The sequence below is a fragment of the Oenanthe melanoleuca genome, chromosome 1 (assembly GCF_029582105.1).
Source record: "Oenanthe melanoleuca isolate GR-GAL-2019-014 chromosome 1, OMel1.0, whole genome shotgun sequence".
NCBI lineage: Eukaryota > Metazoa > Chordata > Aves > Passeriformes > Muscicapidae > Oenanthe > Oenanthe melanoleuca.
Window position 1 is genome coordinate 52822178 of NC_079333.1, and position 13884 is coordinate 52836061.

Genomic DNA, 13884 nt, shown 5'->3' on the forward strand with positions numbered 1-13884 from the left:
TCCACATTTGGGGCAATGGCTGTGCAGAAAATTTTCTTACCTCTCATCCTGCTACTCTACCTGTGACTATTCCTTCTCCATGCAAGGCTTTATGAAAAGGGACTGTGTGCTCTCCAGTGCACATTTCCATAAACTGCTCCAAAAACCACTGTTAAGGAAGAGGTGCACCAAACCAGGCTGAGAGCCTCAGCTTTCACAGCAAAAGGAAAAAGAGGGGAGGAGAGAGCTGTGCCTGAGAACATGAGAAATTGGAGAGGCATCTGGTGACAGAAATAAAGGAATGTCAGAAAGGAGGGGAAGAGGGTGAGTGAAAGAAGAATAACTTAGAATACAAAACATAATCAGAAAGTGGGGATGTAAGAAATAAACATAAACATGCTATTGTAGCTTTTTTTATTATCACATTTCTATTTTATGCTAACAACAATTCTTGGTGGTGAATTTGTTAGATTATTTCCAGACAGTAGCTCCTAATCTGTCGCAGGAATTTTTATGAAAGCTTGTCCTGTTTCTGCTCCTCTAGGGACTGTGGCTCACTTCAGTGGAGGTCAGAATTGTCCTCTAAAGAACCTCATGCCTTTCCATTAGCCTCCTAATTGGGAAGACTTAGGCTTGCTGGAATGAACTTGCACCTTGCATTCTCACTAAAACAAGGTAAATGAGATGGAAGCTGGTAAATCCTGTGACTTAGGATATCAGATGTTTTGCAACATGGAGTCCAGTTCAATTGCAACATTTGATGCTGGAATGAAGCATCAGGTTGGGTGTTTCAGGCAGTTTTATTCACTGGATAATGTAAAGTATCATTGCATTCTCCTCCAGAAAGTAATGTAATTTGCAATTAAATTTAGCTTTGCTACCCTGTAGGGCAACTGGCTCACTTTGTGCCATGTGGGATTTTGGAAAGTTTGATATTAATTTCATATTTCCCTCCTGGTTCCCACAACAGTCAAAGCAGGGCACTTCTGTGCTCTGGCTTCTGTGGCATGCCAACTTTTTTTTGGCTGAAATTTTATGTAAGTGTAACATTTTTTAGTTCCTGGATCCCAGAATGAGTGTGAAACATTCAGCATATGGAGAAACAGAATTATTAACACAGCAGAAGTGAGAGAGAGGCTTGTTACTCTTTGAAGCTTGTGGGATTAGGCAATGGGTGAAGGGATTTGGTTTCTAGCTTTCTGGTCCAGAAGGCTACAGACATAAGGATGGGGTTGCAGGCCTGATAATTGTCTTTGCTGCTGTTCTCATCCTTCCAGGATCACAGATCTGCTATCCTAACTAAGAGGAACTTCACACCCATGGTGACACATAGATCTGGCCCCAGGAAGTGCTAATGCAGAGCCTAACTCTTTCTTCCTGCAGGTGTGACCAGGCAGCAAACTAGAAATGGTCTGAGAGAGCCAGCAGCAGTGAGATGGAGAAGGGATGGTGAGACAATGTGTGAAATGTGAGTGGGAGCATGTGGAGAGCTGGAGCGGGGAGAGGAAGAAAATTGTGTCTTCAGCATCCCATGGATTTTCCTAGCCCTGTGTGCACAGACAAGGTAGGAACTTGGCTTTCCACAAACAGAGCTGTATGGCACTGTACTGCAGGACTGAGCTCCTTGTGGGTATGGCTTCAACACATCCCTCAAGTTTCTTTATCAGCCTTTGGCATGAGAACCAGGACACTGAATAAGACCTTTTTGCCAAAGGTAATGTTCAATTTGCTTTTATCAGCATTTATAACTCTATTTCCAACACAGCAACAAACCTCCTCTCTCCCTGTCCTCCCCACATCATGAACACATATCTCTCAGTTTGCAGCAGCTCGAGCTGTGCTCCTGTATACAGCTGGCAATAAACAGCGTGGCCAGGAAGAGAGGAACAATCAGCTGGGGGAACATTCAGCTACTTAATGACAAGTAAAGACCAGAGTTTGCTGGCCAGCTCTGTATAAGTGTCAGGCAGCTGCATTCTACCACTTTTCTCAGTCTCCTCTATAATCCAAAGCAGGGATGAGTGGTTTCAGAGAGAAGATATTCTACCTGTCCTAGGCTATGAGATGAGACCCTGCTGTAGGTGTAATAAATTTGATAAATGTAGATAACTTTCGGGATGGATAAAGATGTAGGGACATCTTGGCAGTGTTAGGTTAACTTGATGTTCTTGAAGGTCTTTTCCAACTCAAATTGTGTTATGGTTCTATGAATCCTACAGGCTGCAGTGTGGTGGAAATCTTTTCCAATGTCTTAGTCATTCAAAGTGTTGCCTGATCACAGGGGACTGGAAGAAGTGGTCCATTAGATTCAAATGCATAAACATGAATTCCCCAGTAAAACTGAATAAATGTGAGCTTGTCTAAGTTTTGATGATCTTGTTCACTGTTTCCCAGCCTTGTCTGTGGACTGAATTCTGCAAATCAGCTGGTTCCCAGTCCCAGATAACTAGATGATCACCAAGCTGTGGCCTGTGGTACTACCAGAGAAACAAGCACTTGGATAACAGCTTGTTGTTACACATCCACACAAAAAGGAAGTTCTCCAGATCCTTTTGGAATGTGAGTCATCCAGTGCCTTTTCTGTTCAGGCTGTCATCAGCCACAGTTTATTGGGGTACCACAGTGAAGAGGAATGGGCACCAGGGCTTCTTTGTGCTACAGATGTGCAAAGATGGACCCTTCCTTCCTTCCTGGTTGACTTCCAGCTTCTCTGGAAAATCAGTGATATGAAAGTAAAACAGGTCGTTTGTAAAGGCATGAGACAAATGCAACTGCAGGGAGTTCAAGCAGTTTTTAAGGCATTTCATTTATATTCCACCCCCATACATTCATAACCAGTGCAAGCTCAGCCTGCACTCAGATGGGAAAGGTATTGTCTGGCACCAGTTCCCTGAAACACCAGGAGAAAAAGCCAACTATCCCAAACAGACAGCGACAGAGGTGGGGTGCTGTAACTGCAGTGATTGTGTCTGTTTATGATACTGTTTCATAGACAATCTAATATTATTTTTTTATGGCAAAGATACCACTGGTCAGGCAAGCTTCATCTTTTTCCTAATCCTGTGTCTGAGCTACATGTGGAAATTACTATGAAGGTAACTGGTTATTTTGGAAGCATTTCTGTTACACCATTCTAAACTAATATTCTGGAGGAACAAATCACAGTGTGATTTGATCTGCAAACAGATACTTAGCAGAATTATTATGTTCTGTACCCACACGCAGCAATCCCTCCACGCTGTTATGAGAGACATCATGTTCAAGGCTGAGCCACAACAGAGTGGGCTGTGTTTCTATGGCTGAAATATCAGGATAAGGATCTAATTCTGCTTTTGCACTGGTGAGGAGAAGGGGGAAAATGATGCAAAGTCTTTTTACTTTCAAACATAAGCTTGGCAATTACTGCTGCACAAATACTTACTCCTAGGATTGCCCACCTCTGGAGGTGGTGGTTTCATACCTTTCCAGAGAAAATTGCACTGACATAACACCTGGCTAAAAGTCACACATCTGAGCACCTGGTATTTTTCTCTTCACCTGCATGATGTGATCTTGAGAATATTTCCCAGATGGGGAGCTATGTATGAAGGAAAATAGTTATGTGGCTGTACACAGTCACCAAGCATGGGTTGTGTTCTCCATGGTTGTTTGCATCCTGATGTTGGTTTTTATTGCTGATATTTTAGTTTTTTTTCAAATGAGAAACACCTTTTGATGATGACCCTTTGTTCCTCAAATTGTGTCTATATTCCTGCAGAGCTCCCAGTATGGGAATACTTTCCTGGTTAAGTGTAGTTAATGTCAGTAATTACTTTCTTTCAACTTACCCCAGTTCTCAGGATTAAGATTAATAAAACACTGGCTGTCAGCAAAGAAGCTTAAATAAAGGATAGGTACTTCAAGTCCAGCCTGCTATATTGATTAGATATCTTCATTTATTTCTCCCTGCTCACTGAAATAGTTTGAAGCTGTTGCATAGCATAGGCAACTAATGACAACTGTACTTGAGATGAAGTGGTTTTGACTCAAATGCTATTGAGAATAAATTTAAAGTATTGTTATCTAGACATCACAGAAGTGACTAAAATCTAGAATGTAAGCCCTAAAGTAATACAGACAGATAGCTGCTGAACACAGAGCTAAGTAGGAGGGCTGAGTCTCTAAAGAAGCACATTAGACTATTGTTCAGCCTCACCCCATGCCACCATAGGCTGGAGCAAGGCAGCTGGAAGCAGGAACAAGATGCAAGTAAGAGGACTGCTAAAATCATCAGAAGTGAGAAACAAGTGCTGATGCCCAGGTAGACATGCAGAGCCTCTGACTGGATGAAAGAAATGCATTCTGCAAAGCTATTAAGAGCTTGTAAGGGGCAAATGAGAAGGACAGGACAGCAGAGAAGATGACTCAGGAATATGCAGTGTTAGAAATAGCACAAGGATCTGACCTCCCCTGAAGTGACACTTTTTTACTGGCACAAACAGATTCTACATGGTTGTTTGTCCTACTGAATAATCAGCAGTAACTGCAAATGCATTTTTACAACTTTAACCATTTCTGTCTCAGGGTTTGGGAAGCAACTGAAGTTGTTGCTCTGCTTCTCTGGCCTTTTATGACCTTCACACTTTTATTTAAAGCATTTGTCTACTTTGCAAATTTCAGTGACATTCACATTCAGAAGGCATCCAGTGCACACATTGCAAGATTTATATTACATGTTTTCTATTATCTCATGCCATCAACTCACAAATGAAATAGCTTAGGTGAAAGTATGAGGTAAAAGGCATGACATTACTCAGAGTAACTCTTAAAATGTCCTTTGCTCTGTGGTGTAGTTTAAATCGACTGCTAAAAACCTGGCATGAATATATTTGCTGACATTTCTGTGAAAGACCATTCTGTGCACTGGGACTTAAATAGCATTTAATTTTAAGTTTAGTCACCCAATAAATAGCATAAATTGCTCTGCCTTGCCAAAGGTTTATCTTTGAGCACTTCATTTCATGAACAATTCTAATCCCATTCCATCTGTTTTGTTTTCCCCCAAGCTTTTTGGGTATACTAAAACTGTAGGTTATTTCCTGGGAACTTGAAAGGGGAAAGCAGAAACACCATGGTGTTGTATATGTCATACTGGAACCACATAGAATAGTCCACAAGTTTCCTCCAGGAGGAGTAGGGGAGGGAAAGAATTTAATACAACTGGATACCCAGTACTTTGTGTTTTCATCAGAAGTTTATAACTTCTTTTATGATATGAACAGTTGAATTTGTCTATAAACATGTAAATATGTGTGTGGGAAAAGTTTTAGACTGCAAAAGGTTGTTTTTGTTGTTTTTTTTTAAAATTTTTTTCCTCAAGTGTTTACATCCTTACAAGAGAGGATAATTTGGTTTTGAGTAAACAGAACATAGTATATGTTGTACTTTAGAACCTCTCACAGCCCTATGGCCTCTCCAGGGTACAATTAGAGCCCCTTATCTTTGGACAGCCTTTGCATCTTAGCACTGCAGAAGTGCAGAGCCTGTGGATGCTGCTGGAGATGACACCCTGAAGAATGAGGGAAAGATTTTGGTTCTCCTGCCATGATTTCAGCCTTGGGTGACAGCTAAGCAGCATGCTGCTGCTCACTCACACCTCTCCTGGTGGACTGGGAGAGAGAGTTGGAAGAGTAAAAGCCTGGAAACCTGTGGGTTGAAATAAAGACAGTTTAACAGGTGAAGTAAAATCCACAAGTGCAAGCAAAGCAAAACAAAACAGGGAATTTATTCACCACTTCCCATGGGCAGGCAGGTGTTCTAGGAAAATGTGTAACAGTGTCTTGGGAAAATAAAATGCCATCAATCCAAACATCCTCCCCTTTTCTACTTCTCCTCCCAGATTTATATGCTGACAATGAAGAGATCCCTCTGTCTGGTTGGGGTCAGCTGTCCAGGCTGTCCCCTCCCAGCTCCTTGCACACTCCCAACCCTCTGTTGTGGTGAGAGGCAGAAAGGGCCCTGACCTGTGTCAGCCCTGCTCAGCTGTAACAAACACATCCCTGTGCTATCAGCTCTCTGATGGCCACAAACCCAAAACACAACTCCATAACAGCTACTAGCAAGAAAATTCACTCTACCCCAGCCAAAAGCAGCACACGCTGAAGTCATTAATTATGATGAGTCTGTATCAATGCACTGATCTGTTTTTGTATCACAAAATAATTGTGAACCTCCTAAACAGGATAAATTCTGAACTGTCAGGGTAGGAGCAGGTGTGAAGGCTGCATCTCCTGCAGAGGTTGTTTGGTGACACAAATAGTGATGGTTGCTGTCACACAAATAGTGATGGTTGCTGTCAATCTGCTCTCCCCTCTTCCTTGTACCTACAGCAGGAAAGCAATTTACTGGCTTGCTTCCCATCTGCTATTTTTGCAGAGTTGCATGGTAAGAAAAGCAGCAGAAATGTATTTGGAACTCTTTGCTTTTGAAACCCTGGGTTCCTCTGCCATCATTTACAGCCAAAGGCATAACCAAGGCAGGGGAGGGAGAGGGTCTGATGAACTTTCCCTTTCTCACATTGGGGGTTTCCAACACAACAGCACTTTTCATTTAAGGTTTCAAGTGTGGTTTGAAAGAATGCTGGCACATCAGAAAAGAAACTGTATGCACAAAAGACTTCAAAAACTGCCAGCCCACTGTTTCAAGGGTCCATGGAATTTTCCAAGCTGAGAAAGAGCTCAATGCAGGAACCATCAGGTGCATGCTCTTTCTTGCATGTACAGTTCATCAGTTCTCCCCCTTCCTTCCAGCTACTCTGGTGCTTTTTGCAGCTGAATGACAGATGATGTCTGTCAGAGGGGGGCACACAACCTTTGTCACATTTCTGCCTGCATACATCACAAAACATCTCTCTCTCTGCCTTAGGACAGCTCTGCCAAAACGTGCTGGGCATTGCACTGCCCAAAGATTTAGAGTAGGGATGGATATATGTGGAGAGACAGGGAAGACAAAGATGAGGGAACACTCTTAGTTTAACAGGAGAGCCTGGGCCTGTGAATGAGAGCAAAGCACCAGCTGGCAGGATGATGCTTTCTACCATAAATCATGCAGCCCAGCCAAGACTTATTAAAAAGGACTGAAACCAAATATTTCATGAGGGACACATATCATCTTGTTTCTCATCTCATTATATGCTGCAACATCTGCATTGTTATTTTATTGTGAACAATTTGAGAGGAAAGTGCTTTGCTTCATCAGAAAGTTTATGTTTGAGATTGGTGTCTAATTTTTCATGAAGACCAAAGAGCATAAAAGGAAAGCACCACGGATGAAATGTAATTGTGCTATAACAAAAAGAATTTAAAGCAGAGGCTAACTGGGTTGGAAAAGATTTCATAACAGTCCCACTTTGGAGGTTGCATGTTATCTTTCTTGACACAAGTTTAGCACAAATACTTGAAGTTGCTGCAGCTGTTCAACGTTGTCTTCTTCCCAGCTCTTCTTAATGCAGACCTGCTTAGAATGAGCACTTCTCTCCATGTAATTGATCCAAAAAAAGGCATATCTGAAATACAGTCACTGGCTTCAGCAAGACAAGCACTAACCCAAACTGCAGAATACTTCAGTTTGGAAGTGACTTTGGGAGGAATCAAGTCCATTTTCCTGCTCAAAAAGAGGGCTAGCTTCAAAACTAGATTAGAAAAAAAAACCCAATTACATAAAAAATAACACATTGCAGGTTTGAGTTAGCCAGCAGTGAAAGTAATTCTTAGTGGATGTTGTGCTCATAAATTTTCAAGGGGAAAAAGAGGAGAAAGCACTTTGGAAAGCAATAGTTATAATGGCCTCTTTCTTCATTCTATGCCTGGAAAAACACCTGGCTTTGCCTTACCTCGAGGACTGGAGGCAGCCTGGACTTGAATAGTGGGAAGATGAGGATAAATGAGATAAACAACCTGAAAGAAGGTATAGGTGACTTGTTTCTTTGTTGGCAGAAGGAAAACAATAAAAAAGAACCTGGAGGGTGGGGAGGTGTTAAGGAACACATCTTAATGTAATGACATAATTTCAGTCATATGTGAGTAGAGCTGCCTCCTCCTCTCCTTTCTCCTAAAAGTGCTCAGCAGAAGTCTTAAGCAATTTTATGGAGGGGGAAGCAACTGTAATAATATAACCATTTACATTCTTTATGGGCAGATAGGATGTCTTTTATAAAATCCTTTATAGTTTTCTTCTATGACAGGCTCCTTCTTCAAAATTTTTTTCAAGGTAAGCACCCTCTTTAAGGAGAAATGTGTTTCATCTGGCCCTGATAGCAGATAAAGTGCTATAATGATGTATAGCTTTATAAATGGGATGTAATTTGAGATAGAAAGCAGTCAAGTATGTTCACAAGCACTCTGGGGTAGCCAACTGGGCTGACTGATAAAATCTGCATGTGGAGGAAGCTGGGGGTTCTTTTACTGCACTATAGAGCACAATGTGGAGAGTCATGAGTTCTAGGAGCTTTGTCTGAGCTCAGATCACAGCTGCTGTGAGAGGAGCAATTCTAATCAGTTGCTGCAAAAATTGCAGCTTGCAACAAAGCACAAAAAAAGAGAAAGTAATCTGGACAAGCAGATGCCAAATTGTCAGACTTTAAATTTTGAAATTTATTGCTCTTTTTCTTTTTAATGCTCTGAATGTTTAATTTACTACTTCTTAGCATTCAACAAAATATTCATCTTCCTTTTTACAGGATAATAGTTCTAGCTACAACAAAATGCAGTGTCTCCATCCTGTTGAAAACAAGAAATTTCTTCTTCTATTTCTGTATTTTATACATATAATTAACTTCAAAAAATTATATCCGCTTTTTAAAAGGTATTTTAAAATCACACTTAGAAAAACATTCATCAGCATTTTCTGTGCCTTTTAGTCAATGAGCTCTGTTTCCTAAATGGACATCCAGCAGACACTTCCATGCTCCTTGTCCAAGTAAACTTTGGGGATCGGTTTGTGCTTCACAGTTCACCAGCTCCCCACCAGAGCCCAGATAATCTCCCAGCATGATGGCAGCAGTGGGAAACACAGCTGTGGCAAGATTTTAGGTGTGGGTTCAACTTCAGGTGTCTTCCTGAGCAGTACTGAATTCAGCTCCTGGTTAGATACATGGCTGAATCCAGCAGATGAGCTCAAGTGCTTTCCTGAGCTGAAGTCTCCAGCAGGCTCAATGTGAAGCTAAGATCCTTTAATATATATATGTATTTTTGGAAATCTCTGTGTATTCATACCTAGCATATGTCATTGTATTGACATTATTATGGGTTTCCAAAATGGAGTTTGCAGATGCCCACGGGGAGCACACCTTGAACATCAAAACCCCAACTGTGGCTGATTCATCAGGGTAGATCTAAATACCAACTCATTCCTGGCATTTTCACTTTGCCTAATTGTTTTCTAGGAAAGAAAAGGATTATATTTTTTATTGCAATAATTAGGATAGTTAAATGATACAGTAAGCAATTACTATGGGTTTATTATACCTCCTAAAGAAGAAATGAAGTACTTTTTTATGCTTCAGGAACACAATTAAAGCAGGAAATTTTCTAAGCCCTTGCTTTCCTTGGTTTTAATTATTGCTGAAACCTAATTACAGGAGCACAAAAAGGCATAGAAGAACAAAGGATGTTAAAAGAAGAAGCAAACAGTTGGAGTGGCGTGAGTTGTAAATGCACTTGCCTTTCACTTTGCTGACAAGTGTTGGAGCTAAATTTTAGCAAGAGCCTGGTCATTTTCTGAGCAATTTGTATCAATTCGCAGCTGCTGCTCCACTTTGGGGAGCAGAGAGTTTTACCTGCAGCAACTACACGGGTGAATGGTTTGGATGCCTTCTTGGAATGACTGTCTCTCACTTCACTGAACCAAGGGGTATAATCACACACTTTATAACTAGCTACTAGCAAGTGAAAATTGCAGTGAACATTTGAATATTTTAAGTAATGTTGTCAAGGATTTGGCCAATTCCAGGTCCAATTGCTGCACTTAATACATGGGAGACTGTAACTTTATCCAAGGTAAACAAGAAAGCTGACAGGGGTGCTGATTGTTATTTTTGATTTGTCCTTTGGTTGCAATGCCAGAGAGAAAATTTCCAGGTGGAAACATTTCCAAAGTAGGTCACTTCTCTAGCTGTAGCTACACTAACAGCATTCATGCACTGTAACATGCCAAGCACCATTCAAAATTACCATTATATATTATGACTCCAGTTTAAATTCTCAGGATGCATCCACTAAAGAATATTTCCCAATCCATTATTTTTTTTTAATGAATTTTAAAATACCACTAAAGCCAAGAGCTTACCTATCTTGGATTTTGTTATCATGAATGTTATTCGTGCTCCATAGTGGGTCTGGATGTGGCACCTACTAATCAAATCCTATTGTGTACCAAAACCATGTCAACTGCATTTGAAATTTGCACACCTCAAGGGCTTTACATTCCTTTGTCTTAAATGTCTAATTACTTTAATAAGGAAAGTGTTCAGTGGAGTGCTAATGCAGAAAAGCAATTTTCTATCTCTGTAATTTTCCCAGCCTGCTTTTTGACAATGGATGTTGCTTCAAGTGCCTTGCAAGATAAATAACATTCTGTAGTAAAATACTGCTGGGTATAGCAAGGGCTTTTGAGCTGGGAATGCAAGATCTGTGAAGTGCTATAGTTTCAATAAACAGCCTCCCTGTCTGTGCTGGCTTTTTATTGATTAATTATAATTACACTACTGTAGGCAGTGTCTGCCTGTTTTATGGATTTCTTTTCACCCAGCTAAGTTGTTCTTGCTTTGTCTACTTAATTGTAAATATGAGTTTTAATCATTCCCATCATTTCTTGGTTGAAAGGTCTGATATTTATGGTGGGGAATGACAGGTGTGTACTAATTGCACCACGACTATGTCTCTCTGCTATCTCTCTTTGTTAAGAACAAGCAGGACTTTGTAAGTCCACACCTTGGTGCAGGCAGTGTTGCTAAGCTACTGCTGTGCTGGCTGGCACACGTGGGCAGCACCCTTCAGCTGTGAGGATCAAGGGTACCTTAATTGCCAGCACACGTCACCATCACCTTCATGTACATGGCTCAGGTAGCTTAGCACCTGGCACTTAGAATGACATTAAATGAGTAGAAATATGAAATGGGAAAGCCCAAAATTAGCTGCAGCTGCTTTCAAAGCAATAGGCTCTGTGTGTTTTCCTATCCTATTTCCCCAAAGACAAGGTGCTTGGAGCACAATAACCTTGTGTGGTTAGTGAACAGTCCCCCTGCCAGCACTGGGACAAGCTGAGCACGCTGCAGGGGAAGGAAGATGCCTCTTCACCCCATCACCAAACCTGCCAAGCACAAAATTCCCTGAAGATCTTAGACACCCCAAGTGTGACTTGGGCAGCATTTTTGTGCCTGAATCCAAACCCAGGTGTCCTTTGTGCCCAGACTGAGGAAGTCTCCTGCTGATGTAGTCCACAGACACTTCTGAGGTTTCTTGGTGACCCCTGAGCATTGTACAGACCTTCTCGGTGAATACATAATTAAAGTACAAATCTGTAATATACAATAAAATATATCATACACAATAAAATACACAATTACAGTACTTCAGGGCTGGAAACCTTCTTGGGTGACTGTAACCCCACATGAGCACTGGCAAAGGTTGCTCAGAGAAGCTGTGAATGCTCCATCCCTAGGAGTGTTTAAGGACAGGCTGGGTGGATCTCTGAGCATCCTGATCTAGTGAAGATGTCCTTGTCCACAGCAGGGAGGGCATGGACCTAAATTGTCCTTAAGGTCTCTTCCAACCCAAATCATTACACAATTCTTTGATTTTATGGTTTTTGGAGCTGTGTTGTTATCAGTTGAAGGACAAGCTAAGCTTGGAGTAGCATAATATGATTTTTATGAAACAGGAGTAGAAGGACTGCTACTTGAGATTATCACACAATCATCAAATTGTTTAGCTTGGGAAAGATGTCCAAGATCAATATGTCTAATCATTAACCCAACATTGCCAAGTCCATCACTAATCCAGGTCTGTAAGTGCCACATGCACACATCTTTTAAATGCTTCCAGGAATGATGACTCAACCACTTCCCTGGTCAGCCTGTTCTAATGCCTGACCATGACTATGGCTGATCCAGGCCAGGATGCCATTTGCCTTCTTGGATTAGGTGCCTCTTCTGTTTTTTTCATACTAAGTGGAATGAGGGCGCCTTGCTCTGAGCATGCAACTTCATCTGATGGCTTGCACCTGGTCACTTAGTGCTGTTTAGGTTGTATTTGGTTGATGTTATTTAACCTACACCTGAAAAATATCTTGAAATGAGAGATTTAAACGGAGAAAAACATGTAACTTTGGGTCTCAGTGGATGCTTTGAATATTTGATAAACTGCCTAGGTTTGTTCACTACTCTTTAGACATGATGTTTCAGCTTCACCAGTCATCTTGGAAAGGGATCTGAGGATAAAGCCCCAGGATCTGCTTCATAACAACATAATTTTTTCTCTATTTCAAAGGATGGATTTGTCAGTGAGAGAGAAGACACTGTTGTGATTAAGCTGGAAAGCTTTGGCTTAAGACCTTGGACTCTGTTTCAGTTCTGCTGGAGGCTTTTTTTTTAACATCAAGAACATCAAATTTTTGTGCCCTGGTCCTTTATTCACACATGAGATATCCTTTAACTACTGGTTCTCATTTATTCAAACATTCCCTAGTGCTTGCATCTCAATGTGTTTCATAGATGTCATTTTTCTTGGCAGGAACTTTTAAACACCCCCCAACAGAGCAACAATAAAATAGAAGCAAACCATGGGCAGCCTGAAAAGGGAGGTTATGAAGCTGAAGTACACATTCTACCAAGGGTGGTGGACAAAACCAATATATCATAAAATCCCCTCTATTTCTGTTTTCTGACTACCTCTGTCTCAGTCTGACATCCCTGGGGGTAGATTCTTACTCCTAAGAACCACCTGGTTGAAAAAAAAAGAAATTAATTAGCAAGATCGCCTGCAATTGTCTTTTGGAAGGAAGTTGCTGAATAGCTCCATATCTGAGTACACATTCCAGATTAAGCATAAATCTGGCTACATTAGGAAAAAGATAGAATAGGTAAAATTCCTTACCTTGGAATTGCCCTTTCTCTCTAAGATTCCATGAACAAAACTTGTGACTGTGTCTGCTTCAGGTAACTTTTTGCAGCCTTAAACCAGCCAGCCATCATCCTAGAGCTGGCAGCACAGGAGACTTGTGGAGATTTGGAGAAACCACGTGGGGATACTGGATGTCACAAGCACCCTGCTCCCAGAGACTATGCTCTGTTTGAACCTGGACTGCCTGGTTTCAAAGTAAGGTGGTTGCTTTTGTAAAGGTTTTAATTTCATCAGTTTTCATCAGCAGAATGTCTCAGTGATGGCTGCAAGGATCTTTCCTGGTTTGCTGGTGACCAGTGCTCTGCAGGTGGCTCCCCCTCTGTGCACATAGGACACACCACAATTGGACAAACATCCCAAGGGTACCAGTAAGTCCCATTTGAACAGAGTTTCCAGCCTTTTAAAAAGTATAAGACAAAGACCCATCCTCACTGGACCTTTTGTACCAGCCCCACAGAGCTCCCTTTGAAGGGCACTACTCTCAGAGCAAGGCTCTATCCACTAATGAACATTCCAAAGAAGATGGTCAGTGGCTAAATAGAAGACTGGAGTTTAAACACTGGATTGAATGTGTCTATTTGGTTTTTATGAGTTTTAACCCTGTGGATTTCCACCATTCTATGGCTGCTGAATGAAGTAACAATGACTAGTGGAGGACTAAGGTATTCTCTTCACAACAGCCTACCAGTAAACTCAGTTACTTATTTATAATACCTCTGGAAAAAAATTGTTTTCCTTAACATGCCTT